General features: G+C 38.1%; 1 protein-coding gene across 2 annotated transcripts in view; it reads left to right on the top strand.

Moving 5' to 3' along the window:
• Nucleotides 1–17,261, top strand: part of CZH10orf67 (chromosome Z C10orf67 homolog) — a 93,778-nt gene that overhangs the window by 3,062 nt on the left and 73,455 nt on the right. The window lies entirely within an intron of this gene.

Here is a 17,261-nt window from a genome sequence, read left to right as displayed (position 1 = left end):
CCCAGAATTATGCATAGAAGAGACCAATTGAAGAAATATTACAGGAGATAAGAGAGGCCACCTGTGTTTGGGTGGGGCTCCAGCAATTAGAGCTGCTGATATAAATAACAGTGTGCTGGCTTGGCTGTTGTGGAAGATTATCTGATCGTTGTTTCTTCAGGACCGTGCCTTGCTGTTTCCGGACTTTGTTTGTTGATTTTTCATATATAAACATATTTTTGCTGATAATGAAAAGGAAGGGAGACTAGTATAAACCTATTTCAAGCTATTTTGCTGTCATCAACTAGCCATACTCTTACAGGGATTTGAACCTGGGCAGTATGCCCAGATATAGATATAGATCTATATCTAGAAATTAATATGCACAAGCATAAATTGACTACAAACTGTTATATGCTTCCTTATCTTTTGAAAAGAACCCTGCTCTAAATTATTATATGGGAGTGAAAGTGAAAAGTTAGATTCCATTGTTAATTATTTATAGCAGGATTAAACTGTTTCTTTATGAATCAAGTTTACAGTTTTTAATATAGTGAAATATAAATGGATATTTATCTAATAATAGTCAAAATTGCTGCAATATGTTATTTTCATTATTGTATATTTATACCTCCTTACTGTCAATAATTAGAACTACATTTTGGTATACGGTAAGTATATTGTCCTTTAACATGCAATTTGTGAATCTTTAGTTCAAAAAGTAAAGTGAAATCTACCATTATCTTATACTGCTTATCATAAAATCCAATATTTGGAAAGGATTGTAGTCCAATACCAAGTATGGATCCTGATATCATTCATACAAATGGCTGTCTAATCTTACTTCCAAATCCCTAGTAATGGAAAATTCCAAGAGATTGTTCAAATTGATCAGATATCCAAATTGATATTTATTTTTTTAATAAAATAACACTGTGCATTATGTTATTTAAAAATCCCAAATTCAGTGGAATTCTTCAATAAGATTTAATAAGATTTTAACTTAAGGCATTAAAATACAGTATATCGCAGTGCTGCCCCTTCTCAGCCGTTCCGCAAAAAAGTACAATTAGTGGCTTTCAACATGATCCCAAATTGCTTCTAAATACCTTGTAATAATATTCCTAATTTTAAAATTACATTGAAAGCATTTTAATTTTGAACCAAAGCAAATTCTATTTTAAGTCTAGCCCCATTCATTTTCTGAAATGTGCATATCTAATATCTCATTCAAAGACCAAATATGGCTTTCATATACTAATGATTTGCATATTTAGCTGCAACCTGAAGATATTTTTATGTACAGTATTAGGATTGAAACATCAAGAATGTTCAGTCTAAGAGGCCATAGGAATTCTGGCAATCCCAGAAACACTTGTTGCTATCATTGCTGTTACTGGGTCAATAAACCTCCTTTCAAACTGCAGCCTGCCTCAAATTTTCTTCTCCCTGCATTTATTTCCCTGATTGGAATAAGACACAGACCAGATTTAACTTCCAACACAAAACAAGCAAGACATTAAAAAATTGCATTGTTTAAACATATTATCTCTTATACTGATTAATACATTAATATAAAATTAATTTCTCACCCTTTGCAAAACAAGCCAAGAAGATTTTAAACAATCAAGTCCATTTGCAAATTGCTTAACTGTCATCTCTCTACAATATTGATGACAAAATAGTTAACAGCAAGAACAATAATATGACAAACCGTTATTGGGAATAACTCAGACGATTTTTTTCATGACATCTTATCTATCCAAAGTCATCCCAAAGATTAACAGTAATTTGTCCTGGATCAAATATTCATGTATGTTTCTTAATGCCATTTCCTATCAATTGCTGTCTGATTAAATATATAATAAGTTGGTCTATTTTCCCAAAAAAGTCCAGATAAAATTGATTCACAATTAAGTGTGAAAAATCCATTCCCTCCTTCAATCCTTCTGGGGAAAGCTAATTTATTTCTCCACTCAGTGTAATTTCTGCTATTATATAAAAACTGTGAGCTTGAACTTTAAAGAAATGTATGCTATCAGCTCAGTTAATTTTAAGACTGTACAATCCCAAATTCTTTTCAACAAATTAACTGGTTCCAAATCACATTCCTTTTGTGAATCTAACTTCAGAAAAACATGCCTCTGTATATTTTCCATTGTCATTATAATTTCATCTATTTTTTAAAATAAGCATTCAACTAAAAAGTGTAAGTTAACAAATTTTTTTTCAGCCAGTTCATTTTAATTCAATCCAATTGTTGCTCTGTAGAAGCCAAGAAGCAAAACAACAACAACATTAAAGCAAAGTGAAGAAATAAATCAAAGGAACAGGGAAGATATTTTCAAGATAGTTGATTCAAAGTTAAAAGAAAAAGAAAAAATATAAACTCCAAATATTTTGCAAGTTAATAAAGTACAAAAGCCCCTATGGTGAAAGTCTAATATGATGTAAATCAATAAAAAGACTTCAGCTTCCAAGGACACTATTTCCATACAGAAAAGCAAAATTTATTCAGAATAATCTAAATCAAAAGGAAAGGGGGGGCGGACAAATAAAACCCAACAAGGGATTAAAGTAGGTTCAATCAGCCAGTCAACTTTTAACTAGTTGGTCAATTTTTAAAGACAAAAAGCGAAGAAGTAGATAAAAAGCAAAGCAGTAAATTCAAAAACTAAAAGTTAATATCCAGATGTTTCAGTTCCCCCATGCCTGACAGCAAAGGTGGGTTTTAAGGAGTTTACGGAAGGCAGGAAGAGTAGGGGCAGTTCTGATCTCCGTGGGGAGTTGGTTCCAGAGGGCCGGTGCCGCCACAGAGAAGGCTCTTCCCCTGGGGCCCGCCAACCGACATTGTTTAGTTGACGGGACCCGGAGAAGGCCCACTCTGTGGGACCTAATCGGTCGCTGGGATTCGTGCGGCAGGAGGCGGTCTCGGAGATATTCTGGTCCAATGCCATGAAGGGCTTTAAAGGTCATAACCAACACTTTGAATTGTGACCGGAAACTGATCGGCAGCCAATGCAGACTGCGGAGTGATGGTGAAACATGGGCATACCTAGGTAAGCCCATGACTGCTCTCGCAGCTGCATTCTGCACGATCTGAAGTTTCCGAACACTTTTCAAAGGTAGCCCCATGTAGAGAGTGTTACAGTAGTCGAACCTCGAGGTGATGAGGGCATGAGTGACTGTGAGCAATGAGTCCCGGTCCAGATGAAATGCTGAAAGGAAGGTGGGTGCCCTGATTTTTAGACTGCTCCCAAAGAGAGCTGGAATCTTCAAGACTCCCCTTCCTAGATGGGTTCACCACCATCCAAAAGTCATCTGGATTATTCCTAAGTGCTCCCATTCAAATCTAGGGAGCTACACTTCCAGAGAATCAGCACTGGCAGCAAAATCAGCAAATTGCCAGCAAGAAATAAAACATTCATACCATTCAGCAGCCATCTTGCCGGAGTCCTTAGTCCTGTGATTTTTTTTTTAATGATTTTCGATTCAAGTACTATCTAGACAGTGAAGGCCTACCAAAATTTTTACTATCATACTGTGGGCGTGGTTTATGCACGATGTCCTGCATTTTCTTTCAACATCTTTCAGTGCAAATTGGGTGTTCTGGGTTGGAGCTCCATTTTTGCTTCCCCACTGCATCCCTCCCCCTGGTCCGGCCAGCAGCCCACCTCTGTATCTAAATTACTCCAAATCAAGCTAGGTGCTGCCATCTTCTTCGATGGGGTGGGGTGAGGAACCAATACTGCAATGAGATATAAAAATAGCACTTTCAACTTCACTCCAAATTGGATGACTATTCTCCAAAAGCCTTGTTCTTTGCTCAGCTAATCTAAATGTATAACAATTTCTTTTTGAAGATTTTTTTCCCCATGTTGTAGAATAATTATTTCTGTTAACTCTCTTGTCCCAAAAATCTAGAGGTATTAATGTTCTGAAACTTTAAATACTAGGACCACAACTAAGAACAACAAGTACATCTTTAAAGTATCATAGTCAATCCATGTGAATAATCCTGTTGATTTCATCAAGATCATAGAAATTAATGTTCCTAAGCCATATCTTCAGAATAGGCAGGTACAGACAACTCTTACTGAATGTTCACTGAGGTGAGTAATGTACACAGAGCAAAATTTATAATTTTCCAAGGCTTTTCTTCTTCCTTTATCTTGATTACTAATTTTAATAAGTAAGTAAGTAAGTAAGTAAGTAAGTAAGTAAGTAAGTAAGTAAGTAAGTAAATAAATAAATAAATAAATAGTTGCATGGATATTTGTCTGTCAATTTGTTCTAATAATCGCTTGGCCTTTTTCTACAAGGGCGTTACAGTGTTCTTCATTTTCTCAGGTTGGAACAAAACTACCTGTATAAAAGGGTCATGTCCTCATTGCAGATCACTATTTTGACTCCTCTCCCTCTATTCCCAGTTACTGTCAATTCCCAGAGTTTCTTCCAAGGTGACAAAACCTAATGGATTTTAAAGATTCTGAGGCCGCCTTGGATAGTGTCAGGGGATAAACTAACAATTGCAAGAACTGAGAGTAGAGGAATGGAGGAGTGGAGGAAGACTGAGGAATGGTACCATACTACTATTGGTTCTGCTTCATCATTAATCTTTCTTTCCAATTAGCCTCCATGCTGTTTCCAGTGCCTTTCTCCCAATTTGTAACTGAACTAGATGGATTTTCCTTTTAACAGTACCAAAGTTAAGTGCAAGTGGGAACATGGCTGACCATAACTCTTTTCTCAGGCATCTGGCCTTTTAATGCTCTAAGGCAGTGACATAAGAATGCAAAAGGAAGCATGCAAACAGAATGTTGAGGGGCATCAGATGCACTGTAACTGTAATTATATTCTTGGTCACCACATAGTATTTGCCCTTCATTCCTAGTACATGCCATCTTTTGCTGTGACATAATGAAACTAGAGCCTACAAAACTGAAGAACCATTCTGTCCTTTCCCTTTCCCTTCTTTTTTCGTGAGATGACATTGGTATCATGTGACTATTTTTTATTCCATTGTGTTTCTCAATGTTAACAACTTTATGATAGCAGGACTTCAATTCCCAGAATTCCCCAACCAGGCTTGCTGGAAATTGAAATCTGCCCATCTTAAAGTTGCCAAGGTTGAAAAACATCTTGGCAACTGAGTTTTAAGATATTAAATCACAAGTTAAGGTGTTAAATCACAAGTTAAGAGCAAATACTTTATTCTTCATTTAAATATTAGTTGATTTAGGCATAGCAAGGTAACAATTCCAGTTACCTTCATGTGATTATAAATACCACATAATCTCTGTAATCATTTTTTTAAATGACCAGCTGATGGCTTTGAAATCTATGCTTTGGAATGCTGACAATCAGTGTTTCTCAGTATGCTAAAATACTTACATTGTGCCTTCCCAAATTTTGGTACTATTTCAAAGTTCATAACTTTCTTGAAAATTATTAGTATTTGTAGCATGGCATAAAACATTACTTTTTCTATAAAATTTTCACAATTAGACAACATATTTAAAGAATGTGAAGTAATTTTTGATGTGACTTCACTGACAATGTACTATGACATTATGTTCTCTCCTAAGTAATCCGTCTGAATGATTCAGTGTAAAAGTAATCCGTAACATTCCCTTGTATCCTAGCAACTAGCCTGGCAGGCTTGGCATCTCTAGGAAAGCAATACTTTCAGAATGAGTGACAGTGACATCACAGCACATCAGGCAAACTAGAAGCAAACTTGTTATTTAAAGAAACAGGCTTACAATTCTTCAGTATTTTTGCCAAGTAGTAGTAAAAATATAAAATATTTTATTTTTGGCATACTCCGCATGGATTGCAGAGTCTTTGTAACACTTATATTTGTTGCAAACAAATGCAGCTGAAAAATAGGTGAAAGAATATGCCAGATTGATAAACAGACTGCTATTGGAAAAGATACTTTTCAAATGTTTCCTCTTATGCAAAGCAATAAAGGCAGGTTAAAAAAAAGAGAAGGTTTAACATGATTACAGGAATTTAGAAAAGTGTACTTCATATATTGTATTTGCATTTACTGCACTGTAAATTAATTTCATTTTTCGGTTCTAGAGTTCTGATATTAAAAGTTAAAACAGTGACTAGAACGGACCGTCCTTGCAGAATGGCAAAAAGGAATGCAGTGAGTGCTATCCATGCCAGTAAAATATTGTGTCATATGTTTATTAATAGCCATTATATTTAGCAGAATAGAGCAAAACTAAAGTATTTGTATGAAAACTACTATCTTTGTGTATGTCAGCTTTTTTCTCCTACTCTGCAATTTATACAAAAGAAAATGTTGGAATTACGAAAGAAAACATTATTACATGCTTAAGCATAGTTTAATCTTGCCAATCAAGAAAACATGCATCCTACAATTATGTTTCCATTACTGGCATAGTAAGAACTGATTCATGGGTAGAATTTAGAGAGCTGCCCAGATTATATGGAAATTAAACCAGCAGTGTGTACAAAGCCAGTGGCAAAACATTCATATCCAGTGATGTCAGCCTGCATTAAGATTGCTTTTCTGTCATTAACAAATTCTATAAATGTAACAAATTGAATCTGCAGTTAGACAAGAAAAAATATAATGATTTGTCCTCTTGTGTAGAAAAAAAAACTGTTTTTTTCTCACATTCATGTTCCTATTTCAGTTTTTATATCTATTATCTATTAACAAATCTTATTAGTGGAGATGTCATTGTACTTTGTAAAACCTTGTATATATCAACTCTACAAGTAGTAGTCACAGTATAAGCAACAATATCTCATATTACAAACTAACGGCTGAGTTGATACAAGTCAATATTTATTTTAACTATGATTTGAAGACATAATATGTTACTTTCACTTTCACTAAAGCTTCAGACCTGAGATTTTCAGTGTGGTCTTCTTGGAAGAGTGACCTGTGTGGGTCTTGTGGTGGCCTGTCCAATTGACTTGCTAATTTCCACCAGCATACTATAATGCCGGCAATTCTGTGAGCGGAAAAGCCATAAACACACTCTTGATAGCCATAGTGCCTACAATATACTATCAAAATGAGTTCCCCCTGTCAACAGCAGCTCCAGCTATTGACCACCCTATCTAGCAGGAGCCAAGCCATCCCCCATTAAGAAGACGACTGCAACAACCCCTCAGACAAGGAAGAGGACGTGAGTCACCTCAAAATAACGCAAAAAAAAAGGCTCCAGCCATCAAATCGCCTCAGACTGGCTGCCTCGGTTGTGATAGGAACCATAACAGGTCTGACTGCAGATTCAAAACTGCCATCTGGTGCTGTTGTGGCAAGAATGGCAACGTGTTGCGAGTCTGCAAAGCTGCCCTGCTAGCCTCTGACTCAGCAGCTGAGCCCACTTTCTATAAAAAAATGAACAAAAGACCACAAAAGTGCCAAGAAGATGCCTTGCAATCTCCCAGATACACCGACTTCATTCTATGACCATCAGCCAGGCTACAGTGGTTTCAAGCATAGTTCCCTCTAAGCTGAGCAGTGAGCAATCGCTCACTTAAAAATCATCATCAACTCAGAGTTTTCCAAACCTGCCCAGAAGCCGAGAGGGAAAGAGTGAGAGGGAAGGAGAGAGAGAGGAAGAGAGAGAAACAGATAGAAAAAAGAGAGGAAGGAAAAGAGAAAGAAAAAGAATGGGAGTAAAGAAGAGAGAAAGAAAATCAAAATCTAGTTTGAAACTAGCTCAACTATTTAAGTGGCATTTTGATATTGATATAGTTGCCCTATTATGAGCTCACTGTTATAGACACACAGTACAGTATTTTATTTTGAAATTCTCTGAGGCAAAACAGGGTGGGTTTTTTATTTGTTTGTTTGTTTGTTTGTTTGTTTGTTTATTATTTGTGTGCCGCCCAGTCCCGAAGGGACTGCCGCTCAGACACTATACTTTTCCACCCACCCACCCCCAAAAATTAGAGGGAACACTGGTTTCAAGTATCAGAAAACTTTACCTCATAGAAGGCTAGAAGGGGTGCTCTTCTAAATGAAAGTGGGGCTCCCCTTATATTTACCCAGGCTGTTGTCAAAGAATTTGCAAATTCGGTGGTCAGCATGCCAAAACCGTTGGTGTTCATTGTGTGGATCCTGGACGCATTGAGGCCAAGTGCATGAACCAGCCTAAACCCAGGAGGCTGACAGATTGTCATTCACAATTATCAATGGGAGGAGGCCGGAGGAGGTACAACAACCCACCATTCGAATGGACTTATCAGATGCTCCTGATTGGCTAAGATGCGAGCAGCCAGCAAGCGAGAGGACATGTTGTTGCCATTTGGAGTTGTCTTGTTCTGGTTGTTAGCAATAAAGGTTGTGTTTCTCTCATAACCTGCCTCACCTCAGTTCCTGCCCACCTACTTCTCCCTACAGAACATAACGCATAATCTTAAACTTATCATCTCTCTTTCTCTAAGAATTAGAAAATCATAGGGGTAGCCCTTTGTAGCAAAAGTTATTTTACAAGAAGTGGGGTTAAAGTGTTTGTGTGTTTTGTATCATTACAATATTTCATTTATTACTAAGTAGAAAAGAAATCTCCAAACATACATTTCCCCTCCCTACAAAAAAAAGAGCTAGACATTAATCACCTGTGCCAAGATTAATCTCTTTATCTTCAGTTTAGCAGGTTGGACATGTGTAATATTCTAGTGGCCATCAAGGTCAACGCCTGCATAAACGTCTTCTCAGACTATGAAAGGGCGATATTAGAGGAGTAGATGAAGAGATTATGAGACAATTACTATAACAACAAAATGACATACAACAAAGTGTCCCAGTTTAAAGGGCAACATTTTTTTTTTAGCAACAAGTTATTCTCTTTTTTTTTCCAGGAAATCCTGACACCCACGTTGGATTGGGGAATTCTGGGAATTTTAGTCCATACTTATTAAGATTTTAAAATACTGGTCACAATGGATACTTAAATCAAGGATACTTGCTGATACTAGGTAACAAGAACAACACAAGCCAAACACATAATTAAGTCTAAATAAATTATTACTTCACTGAGTTTACAAACACCTCATTTTTCTTAATTTAGTCATTTTTTATATTTTATTGATTGTGGAAATTTAATTTTAAAAAATAACATGCTGACTTTCTTAGTAAAATCCTGAATTTATAGCACATCTCAGTCTTATTAATTTTAAGAGTAGCAAAAGATTTCCTTTAAATTGATAGAACACAGACTATTAGTGCTGGCTTTTTCAAAAAGGTACTCTTAACTGTGCTGCAGTCTAGTGGCCACCTGAATGTTTTCAGGCACAATTACCTTTAGTAATTCTGGTTACTTGCGCCTATATATTTTTTTTAAAAAAATCATAAGTACTACATACTCGATAAAAAGTGAGCCTCCATTGAGCTTAATTATGATAACTTGCAAGAATATTTTTTTAATATAGTCACGTAGCCAGTGTTACTAAGATTAAGGACGTTGTGCCTGAAACATTCAAATGGCCACTAGTTTGCAGCATAATTAGAGTTTCATTGCAATATTTGTCTGATCCATGTTAAAAAATTGGAAGTAACTTATTTTTTCTTCTTTCCCCCCTGCATTTTGGCTTTGTTGCTTTTTTCTTGCTTTACTTTTTCTTCTTTTACTTAAAATATTAGATTTGTGTTAATTTCTATGTTTTTTGTTTAAAATTCTAATACAGTTATGGGAGGGAGGGAAGGAGAATCAAAGGTGGAAAATCTCCGTACCCAGAAAGTACTTCAGTCCGAGCCAATAGGTCTTCTGAGAGCTGAGTCTGAACTTGTTCTCCCTATCTACCGGTAGATCTCAGAAGCATCTATATTCCAAGATCAAACTTCATCAGCATAACCTGGAGGAGCCAGGGCTGAAAGTATCATCAATATACTGATGATATCTAACTGCACGTTGATGGCCAGTGGCCTCATTGAGAAGTTAAATTGGAGAAGAGGAGAACCAAGCAAGCACTACCTTCAGTTAGATCTCTAGATTGATGGTACGAAAAATATATTGCAGTGGGCAGGGTTGTTGTTTTCACAGTAAGCCAGAAAGTGAATCTATACACCCAGCTTTATCTCTTTTTAAGTCAGCCATCAAGGCTGGTGGTCTCCACTGAGCTACACGGATGAAATGTAATATCTATATACAATGCAATTTTTGAGTTACAATGGCAATTGGGACCAAATTTCCTGTCGCTAAGTGATACAGTCATAAAGCACAATGTCACATGAGCCCATCCCTTAGCAATGGCAATCCTATTAGTTTCAGTTGCTTTCATAACCTCAGGATCACACAAATTGTTGAGCAAGAAGTGGTGGAAGTCACAGGCAAGGAGTACGGATGTTGCAGGGCATGGAAAGTATTATTGATAAGTGCCACAGTACAGCTGGGAAACTGGAGGGCACCGGAACCGATGGCCATGGATCCATGGGATCTTGTACTCTATAGCAACAGCAATAGCACTTGGACTTATATACATCTTCATGTTGCTTTTACAGCTCTCTCTAAATGGTTTACAGAGTCAGCATTTTGCCCATCTCAGAAGGATGGAAGGCTGTCAACCTTGAGAAAAAATGATGGATAAGCTTATGGGACTGACCTTCCATGCTTGCTTCCTCATTTATGTTTATAGAAACTAGGCAGGGAAGATGTAAATGGCAATTCTGTAATTATGGAATACTGTAACCATCATAAGTGCAAGCTATTTGCAAGGTGTCCAAATCACAATCAAGTAACTGCGGCAATGCCACCATGGCGGGAACATCAAAGACCGATCAGAAGTATGACTCATTCGACATTGTCAACTTTGAATAGTCACTAAACAAGTGGTCATAATCCAAGAATTACCAATATAAACAAATTTTCCCTTTTCTGCGCATCATTGACTAAATATAAAGATGGTAGAGAATTTATTAATTATTAGTACTAAAAAGAAGGTGATGGGTTACAATAGAAGAAGAAATGTTTTAACTATTGGGAAAAAGCTATTTTAGTTAGTGCAGTTAGCTTGTCCTGTGATGTGAGAACAGAAGAAATTGAATTGAAATATTGTCTTTTAGATCATTGAAATTAGTACATTAATAATAATTACTGTGTATGGTACTTGTGAACCATTGTACACATTTGTTTTTATTAGGAAAGATTAAAGGTCAAAAAACATATGACTCAAATCTGACCATCTGACTGTTATTTTTAAATACATATTAAAATAAGAAACCTATTAAATCCCTACTTTGTAATCATTTCTCACTCCCCAAAACATTACAGCTTAGCTAGAAGGAAAAGATAAGTATTTTGTGAATTTTTAAATTTTGCCAATTTATTAACTATTAGCACTAAAAACATACCAGATACAGTAATTTAAGGGAGAGGGTGTGTTTTTTTTAACCAGGGAGTACAGTAGATCAGAAAAAAAGAGTAAACTCCTTTTGACATGATGATGCTTTAAAGGTGAAACTACCCATAGTTCTTTTTAAAGTGTTTAAATTGAAATCTGATAACAGTTATTTTATGTCACTGCCTATTTTAGCTCTTAGTTAAACTTTTGGAATTTACTGGAACTCTGCTGCCGTAACTTCTCTGTCCACTAAAAATAATTGCTCTTAGTTTTATGCTATCATTTCACACTTGTCAGACAACATATTGAAGGAGCTGTGCTGACAATGTACGCATTCTTCATGGTCACATAAGAAACTCTCACCATGATAGCCCCGAGTGGCCAATGAATAAAGGTTGAGGAATGGTGGCAAGCAAAAGCACGATCATGAAGTAAGGAATACAATCATTCTATAAATGTGTATACAAATAAAAGGGATGGTTTCTAAATAAACAATACAGAGGCATATTTCTTATCTCTTTTCAAGAGATGATAGATCAGTGATGGTGAACTATAATCCTAAACAACATTATATCAAAAGCCAAATTATTACAAAGTCTTGGAGTGAAATTCCTAGGGATTTAGTGAAATGAAAAGCCGCCTGGTATTCAGTATGCCTTACTTCTAATATGTGTTTAAGATTGTAGGCCTGGAGTGCAACTGTCAACCAAATTATTTAGGAGAAAGCATACATATAATTGGATAGGCTGCAATTCTAACAGTCCTAAAACACTTACTTGAGCATAAACTGAACTGAACATGGTTGAAGTTCCTTCAGAATAAACAAAGGTCAAATGTAAAATTATCTTTCTTATACAATATCTCAATTTGCCTAGACACATAAATGTCTATGCTGAAACAGTACAATAAGACCTCTAGCAAAAATGTGTCCGATTGCATACTATAAAAATATTCCTATTTGGGGTGTGCTTCACCAAGAACTCTGTATACATTCTATTCTCAGAGACAGCAAACAGAGCTTTTAACAATGAAGTAATATACTGTACTTACAAACAAGACTAAAATATTTACATTCATAAAATAGCAACTTAATATAGTTTTCTCTTATACTTTTTTTAAAAAAAACATGTCTATCATGAATTATAGACTTCATTGTAGAGGAAAATGGTTATTTCAGACTAATATGTACAGTATTCCTAAATTTTCATCTCAATCATTAATATCATCAATAATATACTATTTTATCATAACTTGGTCAGTACAATCAAGAATTAGAATAACATATTACTGAGTAAGCTATTTTATATCGTCGCAGTCTGTTCCCATTAGTCACAATCAAAATTTGGATGTTTGGCAACCAGTATATTTTTATAATAGCTACAGTGTCCTGAGGCATGTAAATCCTATTTGCAGCCTGGCTACTGGTTTCCAACCAGCAAAATCAATGCGGAATACTGGATTCACTTAACGACCAATGATTCGCTTAACAGCTGCAATGATTCATTTAACAACTGTGGCAAAAAGAGGTTGAAAAATCAGATGCAACTCACTTAATGACTGCCTTGTTTAGCAATAAAAATTCTGGTCCCAATTGTGGTTGTTTAAGTTGAAGACTATATGTACCGTGCTTAATCATGAAGTTAAATCTTTTTCTTATGCTTAGTATTTCAGGGCTGAAATTTTATTTGCAGTCTCTTTTACAAGTTTAATAATGACTTTTGCATTCTTTTATCAGCATTCTTGCCTTCCTGTACATCTCCAATATTTATTGCACTAGGCTTTTCTATCCTGGTGGCAACTCATAGGAGACTTTGCCTATTTTCCAAAACACCAGAAGGCAAGACAAGAAGTAACGGATGAAAACTAACCACGGAGAGAAGAACTAAGGAAAAACTTCCTATCAGTGAGGAGTTGACAATCAGTGGAACAGCTTGCCTTCAGAAGTTGTAGGTGCTCCATCATTGGAAGCTTTTAAGAAGAGACTTGCACAGCCATCTGTCTGAAATGATATAGGGCCTCCTGACTGTTATGGTTCAGCCTGAGGCTGATCAGGGACCAGCTGCGTCTCTGCTGGCTCCATGCCCGGAGGAGGATGACAGTGAAGAGGAGGGGGCTGAGCAGTCGGACGGGGGAGAGTACAGTCAGGAATGTGACGAGGAAGAACAGCATGAGAGCCCCGGGGGGGCGCTCTCCCCAGCCAGTAGCTTGGAGTCATTAGGTGACAAAGCACAAGCTGTCATTGACATGCGACAGAGATTTTTAGATCAAAGGAAGGAGCAATTAAAGAAATATTATCAGCATTGAATTAGGAACAGCAGGGCTTGGGTGTGGTCCTCATTAGCAGGGAAGGGTTTATAAGGCAGGCAAGCTCTTGAAACCATGTGGAGTGTTATCATTTTGGAGTTGCGGTAACCTTTATTGTTTCTCGGCGTCTCTGTTCCTGGCTTGTGGCCCAGCAGTCTGGAAGACCCATGGGAGGTGTATGTCGGTCCTTTCCCCCCTGCTATTTAATATCTACATGAAACCGCTGGGTGAGATCATCCAAGGGCATGGGGTGAGGTATCATCAATATGCCGATGATACCCAGTTGTACATCTCCACCCCATGTCCAGTCAACAAAGCAGTGGAAGTGATGTGCCGGTGCCTGGAGGCTGTTGGGGCCTGGATGGGTGTCAACAAACTCAAACTCAACCCAGACAAGACGGAGTGGCTGTGGGTTTTGCCTCCCAAGGACAATTCTATCTGTCCGTCCATTACCTTGGGGGGGGAATTATTGACCCCCTCAGAGAGAGTCCGCAACTTGGGCGTCCTCCTCGATCCACAGCTCACATTAGAAAAACACCTTTCAGCTGTGGCGAGGGGGGCGTTTGCCCAGGTTCGCCTGGTGCGCCAGTTGCGGCCCTATTTGGACCGGGAGTCATTGCTCACAGTCACTCATGCCCTCATCACCTCGAGGCTCGACTACTGTAACGCTCTCTACATGGGGCTACCTTTGAAAAGTGTTCGGAAACTTCAGATCGTGCAGAATGCAGCTGCGAGAGCAATTATGGGCTTCTCCAAGTATGCCCATATCACTCCAACACTCCGCAGTCTGCATTGGCTGCCGATCAGTTTCCGGTCACAATTCAAAGTGTTGGTTATGACCTATAAAGCCCTTCATGGCACCGGACCAGAATATCTTCGGGACCGCCTCCTGCCGCACGAATCCCAGCGACCGGTTAGGTCCCACAGAGTTGGCCTTCTCCGGGTCCCGTCGACTAAACAATGTCGTCTGGCGGGACCCAGGGGAAGAGCCTTCTCTGTGGGGGCCCCAACCCTCTGGAACCAGCTCCCCCCTGAGATTAGGATTGCCCCCACCCTCCCTGCCTTTCGTAAACTCCTTAAGACCCACCTTTGCCGTCAGGCATGGGGGAACTAAAACACCTCCCCCTTGCCCATGTTGTTTTGTTGATTGATTGACTGTGTGCCTGTTTTTTATATATACTGTTTTTTATAAGATTATTAATTTAAATTGGAACTGGATGGGTGGGCATTGGATTTGGTATTGTGTACTGTACTGTTTTTTATTATTGTTGTGAGCCGCCCCGAGTTTGCGGAGAGGGGCGGCATATAAATCCAATAAACCTAACCTAACCTAACCTGCTATCTACAGCCTCGTCTTGGCAGCAAGAATCCTGTATTGCTGCATGGACAATTGCCTTCATGTATATATTTGGAGTTCCAGTGTTTTCCTGCTTTGTAAGGACATTTTCTGTTAGCTTTGTTTCTCTTGAACTTTATAAACTGCATTTGCATTTTACCGGTGTGTCTGGCTTATCTTTTTGCCTTGGTCATAGCTTCCGGAGTGACCCAGACAGAACACTGACCAAGCAGAGGGCTGAACTAGAAGACCTCCAAGGTCCCTTCCAATTCTGTTATTCTATGTTATTCTATAATGTGGAAGAAGTAAGCAGGGTCAAACTAGATTGGATAGAAGACAATCAGGGAAGCAGTAATGTAGAAATGAGCTCAAGAGATGAGGGAGGAAAATGCTACCTTCAGTTAAGAAAGGCTGTAGCCTGCAGCTTCATAATGGATGGCAAGAGAGCCGGGGTGGCGCAGCAGGTAGAGTGCTGTACTGCAGGCCGCTGAAGCTGACTGTGGATCTGAAGGTCAGCGGTTCAAATCTCAACACCGGCTCAAGGTTGACTCAGCCTTCCATCCTTACGAGGTGGGTAAAATGAGGACCCGGATTGTGGGGGCAATATGCTGGCTCTGTTAAAAAGTGCTATTGCTAACATGTTGTAAGCCGCCCTGAGTCTAAAGAGAAGGGCGGCATAAAAACCAAATAAATAAAAGTCTTAGAAGGGACCTACTCTAAGTTCTCAAGCTATAAAAAAGAAGGCATAGGATTTGTTCTTTCAGATTTGCAAGATTCTGTTAATGTAGCCTCACAATAAAGTAGAATCAACTTATCTATCATGTTTCCTATGTGGTGTCAACTTGACAGTCTAAGAGGATAAGCTAAACTAGGAAAGTAAAAAAATAGAGATATGTCAGAGAGAAACTACTTTAGCATTTCTGCCCAAACTACATGATCTTACAAGTCTATGAAAAAACAAGGAGCAACTTGAAGGAGATTTTATCATTGCCTCCTAGCATCCTTTGGATATGTTTGACAACAGATATGTCATTTTTAGAGGCAGCACAAAAGTGCTAGTTATAATGCAACCTAGTTCCAATATACAACTTCATCTCCAGCTGAGATGGGGACTTTGTTGGTGACCACTTTATATTGAAATGGAGAGGAGGGGGCTGGATTGGATCTAAGGATACAATACATAAGCAGGGTTAATCATACTCAGCTGCAAGTTATATTGGGAATTTCTCTTTTTCTTATTTTGTTGAGACTGAAGTACTTTGGCATTAAGAAACTATTAAGAAACCATAGTTTTATAATAATAGAAAATGTAAATTACAGTTTCCACTCGTGCTAGTTGAGAATAACAGGAAATCACATCTCTGACTTTGAGCAATCATGTCCCATTCAGCTGCACTGGCAGAGGGATATAAGCCACAAAAAGATGGTCGGTAGTTTTCTTACCTTTGAACCAAGAGGTTTAGATGGGTGTGCGATGCCTAGTATTTCACAATAGACCACAGAATTGCAACCTCAGCTTCCAATTCTTCTTCAATCCTCTGATTTCTTACACTGAGTTTCCTTAGAAAGCATACACAGTGCTGTCACTCAGAGCTGTAATCCTTTGTTCAGCTAATGGAAAAACTTTAGTTATTGCTCCTGGGATGCTGGAGAAGTGATTGAAGCTGATCTACAGTATGATTGAAGTTGATCTACAGTAGATCAAAGACATCTGGAAAATTCCGATAGTTCAAATCCACGCATCTGAGTATCCAAGTTGGAAAAAAAATAAATTTGACAGTGGTGTTTTACTGAGAGTAGGTCAATAAAATAACTTCTACTCCATTTCAACATCCAGCCTAATTTCAACTGTGCACTTTACTGGCCAGGGAATGTAGTTCTTGTCAGAGAAAGGAGTTAAGACATCTTTAGTAGATTTGCTGTTGTCTTTCCTTAGTCAAACAACTAAATTGGTTGTGTGTTTCAATTTTTAGTGGAAAACTGCTGATCTGCAGGTGAAGGTCGGTCACAACTTCCTCTTCTCAAAGTTCACTCCAGCAGGGTCTTCTCCAGCTAGAATTATTTTTTTGATCGAGGAATAGAAACAAATACAGTAGTAAATACAGAATGTCCACATTGCTGCCATGGTAACTCATGATTGGTTCCTTGCTAATGTTCTTTCCAAGACTCAAGAAGAGGAAGAAAGATGGCCAAAGCCCATACCCTTCCTGCTCCTGCCTACCGCTCCAGGGAATATAGTAGCCTGGAGCAATCTTCTACCCTATTCTCAACACAGAAGCTGACCCTCTCACCAAACATCTTA

This window comes from Erythrolamprus reginae, chromosome Z (assembly GCF_031021105.1).
Source record: "Erythrolamprus reginae isolate rEryReg1 chromosome Z, rEryReg1.hap1, whole genome shotgun sequence".
Classification (NCBI taxonomy): Eukaryota; Metazoa; Chordata; class Lepidosauria; order Squamata; family Dipsadidae; genus Erythrolamprus; species Erythrolamprus reginae.
This window is presented reverse-complemented; position numbering and strand designations above follow the sequence as displayed.